Source organism: Gossypium hirsutum, chromosome A01 (genome assembly GCF_007990345.1).
Source record: "Gossypium hirsutum isolate 1008001.06 chromosome A01, Gossypium_hirsutum_v2.1, whole genome shotgun sequence".
NCBI lineage: Eukaryota > Viridiplantae > Streptophyta > Magnoliopsida > Malvales > Malvaceae > Gossypium > Gossypium hirsutum.
In genome coordinates, this window is record NC_053424.1 from 79,586,562 (window position 1) to 79,595,892 (window position 9,331).

Consider the following 9,331-nt stretch of genomic DNA (forward strand, 5'->3'; position numbering starts at 1 on the left):
TCTAGGAAAGGTTAGTGTCGTTTCGCCAAGATGGGTTATAAAAATTGGATTGTATTCATTGCCTTCCTCGGCTCTGGTTCTGATTACCCATGTAATACATGGATTTTGGGTTTAATAGACATTCTTCAAACAAATGTCCTTCCCCACAATAGACGTAGGCTATATTTTCAAATTGATTGGGCAGCTGAGCTGCAAAATTATTAAACCCATTAGTTGAAAATTTCTTAAGCATTGAAGAAATTAAATATACCTAAGATTCTAGTAAAGTGAGAGCATCCACTTCATGTACTCCAGCGACTCATCTTTTTGATGCTACTTGGTTGGTTGGCCATTGATAATTATTGCTGGCAATCCTTTTAATGATTTCATAAGCCTCGTTATAAGACTTAGAAAGAAGAGAACCGTTAGTAGAAGCGTCTACTACCATTCTCGTGTAAGCATTGAGACCATTATAGAATGTCTCAAGTTGGCTGCAATACTGGATTTCGTGATGAGGGCACTCCCTTAAAAATTCTGTATACCTTTCCCATGCCTCATACAAGGACTCATCATCCATTTGTTGGAAAACAATGATCTCATTCCTCAACTTAGCATTATTGCTAGGCGGGAAATACTTCATGAGGAATCTTTTTGCTAACTTTTTCCATGTTGTAATTGAACGTGGTGGAAATGAGTTCAACCAGGCTCGAGCTCTGTCCCTTAGCGAATAAGGGAACAACTTTAATTGTAGTACATCTTCGGGTACTCCGGCTAGCTTGAAATAATCGCTCACCTCTATAAACCTTCTTAAGTGAAGGGGAGGATCTTCGATATGCATTCCACTGAATTGGCCCACTGTCTAAAGCATTTGGAACATGACTGGCTTCAGCTCAAATTGTTATACCTCAATTTCGGGTCTCCTCATACCCAGATTAAGATCATGAAACACTAGCACGGCATATTGTCTTAGAGCTCTATCCCTATCATCAGCAATAAGGATAGGATTTTGAGCAAGGTTTGCTCCATTTCCTTAGTTCAAATTTTCATAGTTCATCTCTTCTATCCTTCTTTGAATTGCTTGTCTCCTAAGTTGTTGAAAATTTCTTTCAATCTCAAGGTCTACGTGGAGTAAATTGATAATTCGATCAATACTCATAAAGACCTGAAACAAACACAAAATAAAAATGGAATTAAAATTTAACAAAAAAAAGAGACCAAAATGAAAAATTAACAATTTCACAAATAATGTCTTTTAAAATAACCCCCAACAACGACGCCAAAAACTTGGAACAATGGAATTGTGCAAGTGTACACAATCACAACAAGTAATAAAGTGACAAGTAAATGTTGAGTTATCATACCCACAAGGGTTGTGTAAGAAATTATTTATAAATGCAATTAAAAACATTTTGGTGAAGAAAAATATTTTAATTTTGAGGAAATGATTAAAAAATAAAGTTTAACTAAGTAAATAAAATAAAAGTTCCAATGCACGATTTCAAAAGATGATTTTAATTAAGATGACATAATTGTGTTAGATTAATTACATTTCTTAATTAATATTACTAAAACAATGTTCATGTTGTTACACATAAATTCACGACAACTTGGTAATTTGTTAACTATAGCAAATACAGACTCACTAAATTAACTAATCTCTTGAATATATCACTATGCCAATTCAAACAATTAATCAATTTAGATAAACAAGTAAAATATTAAGTGAGGTAACAATGGATACTTGCATTGAAACAGTTTAATCACAATAATGTTACCAGTCATGTAAGGTTAATGTACCGTTTTATACCTTCGCTAATTTAACCCCTAGCTACCTTAGATGATTAAACATGCACTGATTAAGTATTGTGTCCATTAATTACAATTTCAACACAATTTAATAATTAATTCATTATTTACCTTACAACAATAATGCAAGATTAACTTAATCATGGCTTTACTCAATCAAACAATTTACCAAGACCTATAACAATACAAACATAATTTTAATAACTTAAGTGGACGAAATGCAATCAATCTAAGACGAATTAAATTTAAGCCATATTAGTTAAATTGAGCATATTAACATAACAAGTATTCATAGATGTGTTCATAACAACAACAATAAAAATTAAAGGATAGGGACTAGAATCAAATATGGTGCTTATCCGGAGCTTGACTAGTTTGCTCCACTCTTTCATCTCCGCTTGTTCTTGTTGAATCGAGGCTTCTATAAGCACTTGAATGCTACTACCAATGGTGGTTGAAGGGCTCTTTTCCAAGTGGGGAAATTAGCAAGGGAACGGAAGGGGAAAATGGAGAACAAAGGCAGGGTTTTGAAGATGGAAAGTGAGAGAGAAGTGTGAAGAATGAAGGTGTGAAAGGTGTGTTTCAAATGAACAGAAAAAGGGGTATTTATAGGTTGGATAGGCTGCTAAAAATAGAAAAAATCAGCAGCCATTAACTTCTCCCATGGTCGGCCACACACATGGCGAGTTTGAAGCTTTCAAACTTACTAATTTTAGCTAAGGGCAAATCTACAAAAACTTGATAAATGGAGGGGTTTGAATGCAATTTCAAGGAGACTTCAAGGGTTGTTTTTCAAGCTAAATAAGCTGATTGGGTCAGCATGTGGGATGGTATTGGGCAGCCCATTTTCTCAGTTGTATCAGTCTCTTAGTTTAGTATAATTGGGCCTCCTTTCATAATTTAATTAATAATAATTATTTAACCAAAAATAAATTAGATTAAAATTAAAATTAATTATATTATGAACTAATATCCATAATTTGGACCTCCTTAGGCTGAAAATTCAATTCACCTCAATGCTTCAAAAGTCGCTTCTCGGTTTTGCGCTTCTAGTAGTGTTTGTTGAGCCAATTTTCGCCTTTTGTGCAAATCTGTCGAAAATAAATCAAAATAATCCAAATTTATTATAAAATTAATAAAAATTAAATATGTTAATAATTTAAGTACAATTTAATTATTTTATAATTATATTATATTTTTTTGACAAGAATTACACCGAAACTGCATGAATTTGAGTTAAAAAGGGCATGAAAAAATATTTTTTTTTTGTGTTTCCAACAATGTACTCTCAACAAACCCTCGAGGTTACGTCAACCCAATAGTTCAAAAATATTACAATTTGATCCTTATTCAACCTTAAGCTATTTAAAGAGCTTCTATAACCTCGTATAAGACTCAAATGTGATTGTATAACATGTTATATTGTTGTTTTGATCTTAAGGAAATGTACTGACAATTAATTGGGAATGTAATCAATTGTAGTTGCTCCAGCAATGAATGTGGAATCCCATAGCTTGGACCCGACTATCTAGTCGAGTATGGGGTGTTATAAAACCCGTGCACAGAAGATCTCCTATCCATGGACACTTTCAAAACCTTTTTATATGGGTTATGAACTCCATATTGTTGATTTAATGAAGTGACATTTTGTACTAGATCAGCTAACTCAATGAACAACTCAACCGATTCAATGTTATCGGGTGAATAATATAGTGCGATCATAGTATCCACATCATCATCCACTACAAGCTGCATCTCCTTATATTTGGACAGATCTGCGAAACTATAAATTGTAGAATAGCCTGGACATCCTCGTCCCACAAAGTCAAGTCATTTTCACACCAATCTTTTGTTTGATATCATCAAATTTTATACTCTTGTTAAACCTCATTCTTATTTGATGACGCGATTCAAATATACAACCAACTTCCGTTTGGAAAATTACCCCATTGAAATGGACTTATATCAAGAATCAGCTATTCATCTTCTATACTAAATTTGCAAATTAAATTAAAAATAAAAATATATATTAGTTGCTATTGAAACAATTCATATCATATTAAAGCAATAAAAATACTTTGTATCAAATAATTTATTTTGCAAGTCATATTAGAAATTATAAACCCAATATATCCACTTAATTATACATAATAGTAAAATAAAATGAAATAACATAAAGAATAATTACAAACTAACTTTATCAACTCAAACTTGAATATTGAAAAGAATAAAAAATATACCTTAATCTTCAATCTTGATTTCTAATAGTTATAGGGATCCAAGTTTGAGACTTTTTCCGCTGTTTCAAACTTAAGATTTCTCTCGTTTAATTTTAAATACTCGATTCTTTTTCTCTCTCAATTTGTTTTAGAATTGAAAAACAACTAAAGATCTGTTCTTTGGTCTAGGAAGTGGGGTTTAAAATGATAGTTCAAGGTTGTCTTCCTAGTTGGCGACACCATTCAATTTTTTTCTTTACTCTCGATAAAGTGGTGTTGCTACCTTATACAATGACACTGCTATTCTATACGATAATATATGGTCAAGAAAAAGTGAAAATAACGGGGGATATTTAAAATTTTAGTGTCGCCACCTTGGCGACACCACTTTGAAAAAATTCTAATTGGAATTATTTGATCATGATTGATGTATTGTTGAGGTCAATATCACATGACAATATAACATGTCCATATTTTACTATTCAAAACATACTATTTTCGGTAAATAATTTTATTTTCATAATTAAATGTTTTATATTATTTATGAAAAACTTTAAGAATATATAAAAGAAGCGATGAAATCTTTTAACACCTTTTCCAATGCAACAAACGGAAAAACTACAATTAAAAATGAAAATATATTAATAATAGTAATTAATTCAAAATATCAACTTCGCAAAGGGTAAAAAAAAAAACTCGCTGATTATTTTCATAATTGTTATATATAATATATATTATGTCATTCACTAGAAGCGAAAGCTTTTCTACTTTTTATTGGTACAGAAGACGCGAAAGCTTTTCTTCCATGCATACATACATATATTATATATATGTAAATGATTTCAGGAACATGTTCTATTTGATGCATGAAGAGTAGAGGACAACTCCAAAACATCATGAAACAATGGATTGACTCTTTTTACTTTTAGCGACAAAACTGTCGACATTGTACTGTCGCGCTTTTCCCAGTTGCCTGTACCTCTCCATAATTTAAAAGGGCACCTCTCAATGTAATGGTGGTATTAACAGTTGCTTATGGGAACTAATCAAATAAAATTTAAAAATATAAAAATACATTATTTTAATTAAATTTTAAAAATAAAATATTATAATTACATTGTTATTGTCGAAACCATTTTTAAATCGAGTTTTGGAAAATGGGAATCGACTTTAAAAAAAACAAAAAGGGGAGTCGCCACCAATCTTTTTAGGTGTGATTGGATCACCTTATAAAATGTTTTGTTTTAAAACATTAATTTTGGTCTACGAAAGTCGAGAAAACGGATTCGGGAGTCGGTTACGTACGAGGAAGGGTTAGCACCCTCGTAACGCCCAAAAATTGGTACCTAATTGATTATCAAGTGTCTTTAATGTCGGAAATTTAAAAATTTTAAGATGCAATCCTCTTTTAATATTTTTTATTTTGAAAATTAGGGTTCACTTGTATCAAATAAATCAGAATATTACATCCAATAAGTTAGGACATAATATTTTTAAGACATCTGACACTAAGTTAGCCTTCTTGGAAATCCCTATCTCGAAGCAACGAAACGCCATATCCAGTAAGTTAGGACACAACGCCTTGAAATTCTGAGACAGTTGCTTGCACTTAGAAAACCTTAAAAACTTAGAAGGGTGCTTAACTATTCGAACTCAACGAGAAAAGTTGCAATCCAATAAGTTAGGGCACTACTTTTCTCAAAATTTTCAAACACCAAGTATTGCCTTTATTTTTGAAAACTTTAAAGTCTCGTTTTTTAGATCGATGCATGAAGGAGCATATTAACATAACATACGGGATAACATGTTATAGTAATAGGTAAATAAAAGCACAATAACTAACATATACATATAAGAAACATGGCAAATTTTAAATAAGTAAAATATGCATAAAACACGATGTATATTTAAGAAGAATAGGTAAAAACACATAAACATGTAATTCATCATATATTTAAACATATTGATAATACAAATGATGCATGATATACAATTTGACACATATATATAATAAAAATACAATAAAAATAATAATAAGTCAAGCACTCAACATTTAATAAAATTATGAGACCAACATCTAATATATTGACATAATATAATATATATATTAAAATATAAAATAAAGTGAGTAATTATTGATAAAAAAATACCTAAAATATAAATTAAAAATGTTTAAAATAAGTTATGTATAATAATATAATATGAATAAAATATAAGGAAATATAATATAAAATAATAAAAATATAATAAGTATTTTGCATATAAAAATATGGTAAAATAATTAGTATAAAAAAACAAAATAAATAATATATAATAAAAAAATATATGAGAAAGATAGATATTATAAGGAATATTGAATAATAAAAATATAGTATGTAATAAAAATATAGTATGAAATATAATATGGTATACGTATAATAATAATAAAGTACAAAATATTTTACATATAGAAACATAGTATATAAAAACATATAACATATAATAGAATTTAAAAATATATATTGATGTATAGCCCATATTATCGGTAAAATATAAAACAATAAATAGGATATGAGTAATTTTCATAAGAATATTATAAAATAAATAATATACATATATAAAATATATAAATAAGAAAAGGTGTAATATATAAATGGAATATGAATATTATTATAAATAAGGATAATATATATACTATTATTTATTAATATTTTTTTAAATTTATTTGCCATTTACAAATTTAGTAAATAATAATACAATTTTATAAAATATATATAAAGAAATATATAAAATAAAATATATAATATAATATAATTTATAGATAAAATATATGATATAAAAAATAATGGATAATAATAGTAATATATAACTAATATTTAAAAAAATATATAAAGTATTTAAAGTAAATTAAAATATAAAAAAGATTAAAATTGAATTTAATTAGAAAATCTAAGGCTAATTTGCAAAATAATAAAAATCCTGGGCCTGATTTAAAATGCGCGTTAAATTTAGAGGACTCACTGGGCAATTTGCCCTAATCCAAGAAACGACGGCGTTCCTCAGAATAAGTTTTAATGGCCATTAGGACTAAATTGAAGTAAATATAAGAGATTAGGGCCGAATTAAAATAATAATAAAATGAAATTAAAAAGCTTAAAATGTGGAAGGACCGATTGAGAAATTAGCCCATTTTCCAAAAACACGCGGATCCTCCCCGGGTCTCGGGTCAACGCGCGAATCCTAGCTTTGGTACGACGTCGTTTAAAGTTAATTGGTTTTAAGCGAAACGGCACCGTTTCGATAGGGCTATATAAGCCAAATTTCAGTTTTGAAATCATTTGGATACCTGGTTTAAAAAAAAAACTTAAAGAAATCCTCTGTAGGAGGATTCGAGGTCGGCCTCAGAGCCTCGTCGGACCCCTGTTCTCAGGCGCATACGCGCCCACGTGCCACCGCGAACGTCGCCATGCGTGGTGGTCGGAGACTGGGAAATTTCCCGTTTCAGCGCAGATCGAAAGAGGTTCGTCTCCCTTTTCCTTTTTTAATCGCAATATATATATGTGCATGTATTTAAAAGAAAATTTCACCTTTGTATATTCAATCAACTGTGATGCTTTTTGTATATGTACGCAAGAATAAATTCTTTTGTTGAATCTCTATATTCTCTTTTTATTGATTCTCTCTGTATATTCCCGGAATGTAAGTCTCTTTTTTACAAATCGGAGGAAAGGCTTTATAGCCTTTAGACTATACATGTTTAGGAAAGAAATCTTTGATTTCTTTCCTTATTGGTTTCAGTTTATTTGCTGCTATTTGGTTTCCTTTTCTGTTTCATGTCTACTGGTTTCTTTTGTCCTGTCTTGTAGGTATTCACAAGAACATCACGGTGATATCGATTCACGAGATGATCGCGACGTGGTACGAGGCCAAAGCCACGGCGCCAATCGAGCCCACTGAAAAGGCACGAGACGAATGGTCATGACGCTTGGGATGCTTGCGGCGCTTAGGGTTTCTGAAACCCTAGGTCTCTCTGCTTTCTGTTTAACAAATTGGGCCACTTGGGCCTCATTTATTTTTTGGGTCTGGGTGTAACGGGTATGGGCTATCAGGTTGTAACCGGGCATAGGGTTTAGGTATTTGGGCTGCTGAGTTTTAATTTTTTTGGGTTTGAAAGTTATTTGGGCCTGTGTTTGGGCTCTTGTAAACTGGACTTTTAAAATAAATAACATTTATTTATTTATTTCATATTTCTATTTTGGTTTTAAGGCCCGGTCAAATTTGGACTACTACAGTTATTTTTTAAAATATCATTTTAATCTGTATGTAGTGTGTTACTGGGGCAAATGATATCATTCAACAAAAAGTGTTTTGAACAGTCCACCTCAAGACATGCACTTAATTGTACTGGGTAAAATAAGTCAATCAAAAATACAAATCAATTATTGGAGCATATATATATAAAATATTCTTGGTGGTGGTAGTAACTTATGACTATTAGCCATTAGGGTTAGATTCAACTTAATGTTACATTTGAGGCTTAATTTCTACTATTTTTTATTTTAGTATTTAATTATAAATTACTAAAATAAAAAATTCTAGAAAAAATTAAAAATTTATTTTTTAAAATTCAATTTTAGAAAATTTTAAAATATATAAATATAAATTAAAAAGTTAAAAAATTAAAAATTTTATAAAATTAAATAAACTATCGGAAATTTTAAAAAAATATAAATTCTACAAACTTTAGAAATTTTTAAAGTGTATAAATATAAGTTCTAAAATTTCAAAAAATAAAAATTTGAAAAATTATATAATTTGAAAATTGTTGTTAAACTTTATGAAATTATAAAAAAGAATTTAAAATTTCAAAGTATATAAACTCCAAACAGATTGAAATAATTAAAAAAACAAAAATATTTAAAATAATTATAAATATTGAAAAGTTTATTTATCCTTTAGAAAATTAAAAAAAATGTCAAATATATATAAATCCTAGAAAATTTTGACTAGTTTTAAAAATATTTTTAAAAAACTCAAGAATAAAAATATATAATTTCTAAAATATTCTAAATTGATATTCAATTAATAATGATTAATATCGGTCATCATCAACCAGCCACCGATAAATAATTGTCAAAATCAACAATAATTTTCTAAAATATTTTAATTTTTTTAAGTTCAAAATTATTTTTAAATTTATTTATATATTGATTCTTTTTAGAACTTTTTAAAATATATATTTGTTCTCTAGAAAGGATTATATGTTTTTTATTTCAATACATACTATATATCACGTTCTAATTCACTACAAGTGCTACATGATATATTTTAATAGGCACCACATGTCA

General features: G+C 29.1%; 1 long non-coding RNA gene and 1 other non-coding gene across 2 annotated transcripts; both read left to right on the forward strand.

Moving 5' to 3' along the window:
- Positions 1 to 482: 482 nt before the first annotated feature.
- On the forward strand, positions 483 to 589 carry LOC121207529 (small nucleolar RNA R71). Its single transcript, XR_005902609.1, has one exon. It is a non-coding gene; the product is annotated as a small nucleolar RNA R71 (small nucleolar RNA).
- A 6,756-nt stretch (positions 590 to 7,345) lies between these two features.
- Positions 7,346 to 8,227, forward strand: LOC121222504 (uncharacterized). Its single transcript, XR_005919832.1, has 2 exons — positions 7,346 to 7,503; positions 7,850 to 8,227. It is a non-coding gene; the product is annotated as an uncharacterized lncRNA (long non-coding RNA).
- Positions 8,228 to 9,331: the final 1,104 nt, after the last annotated feature.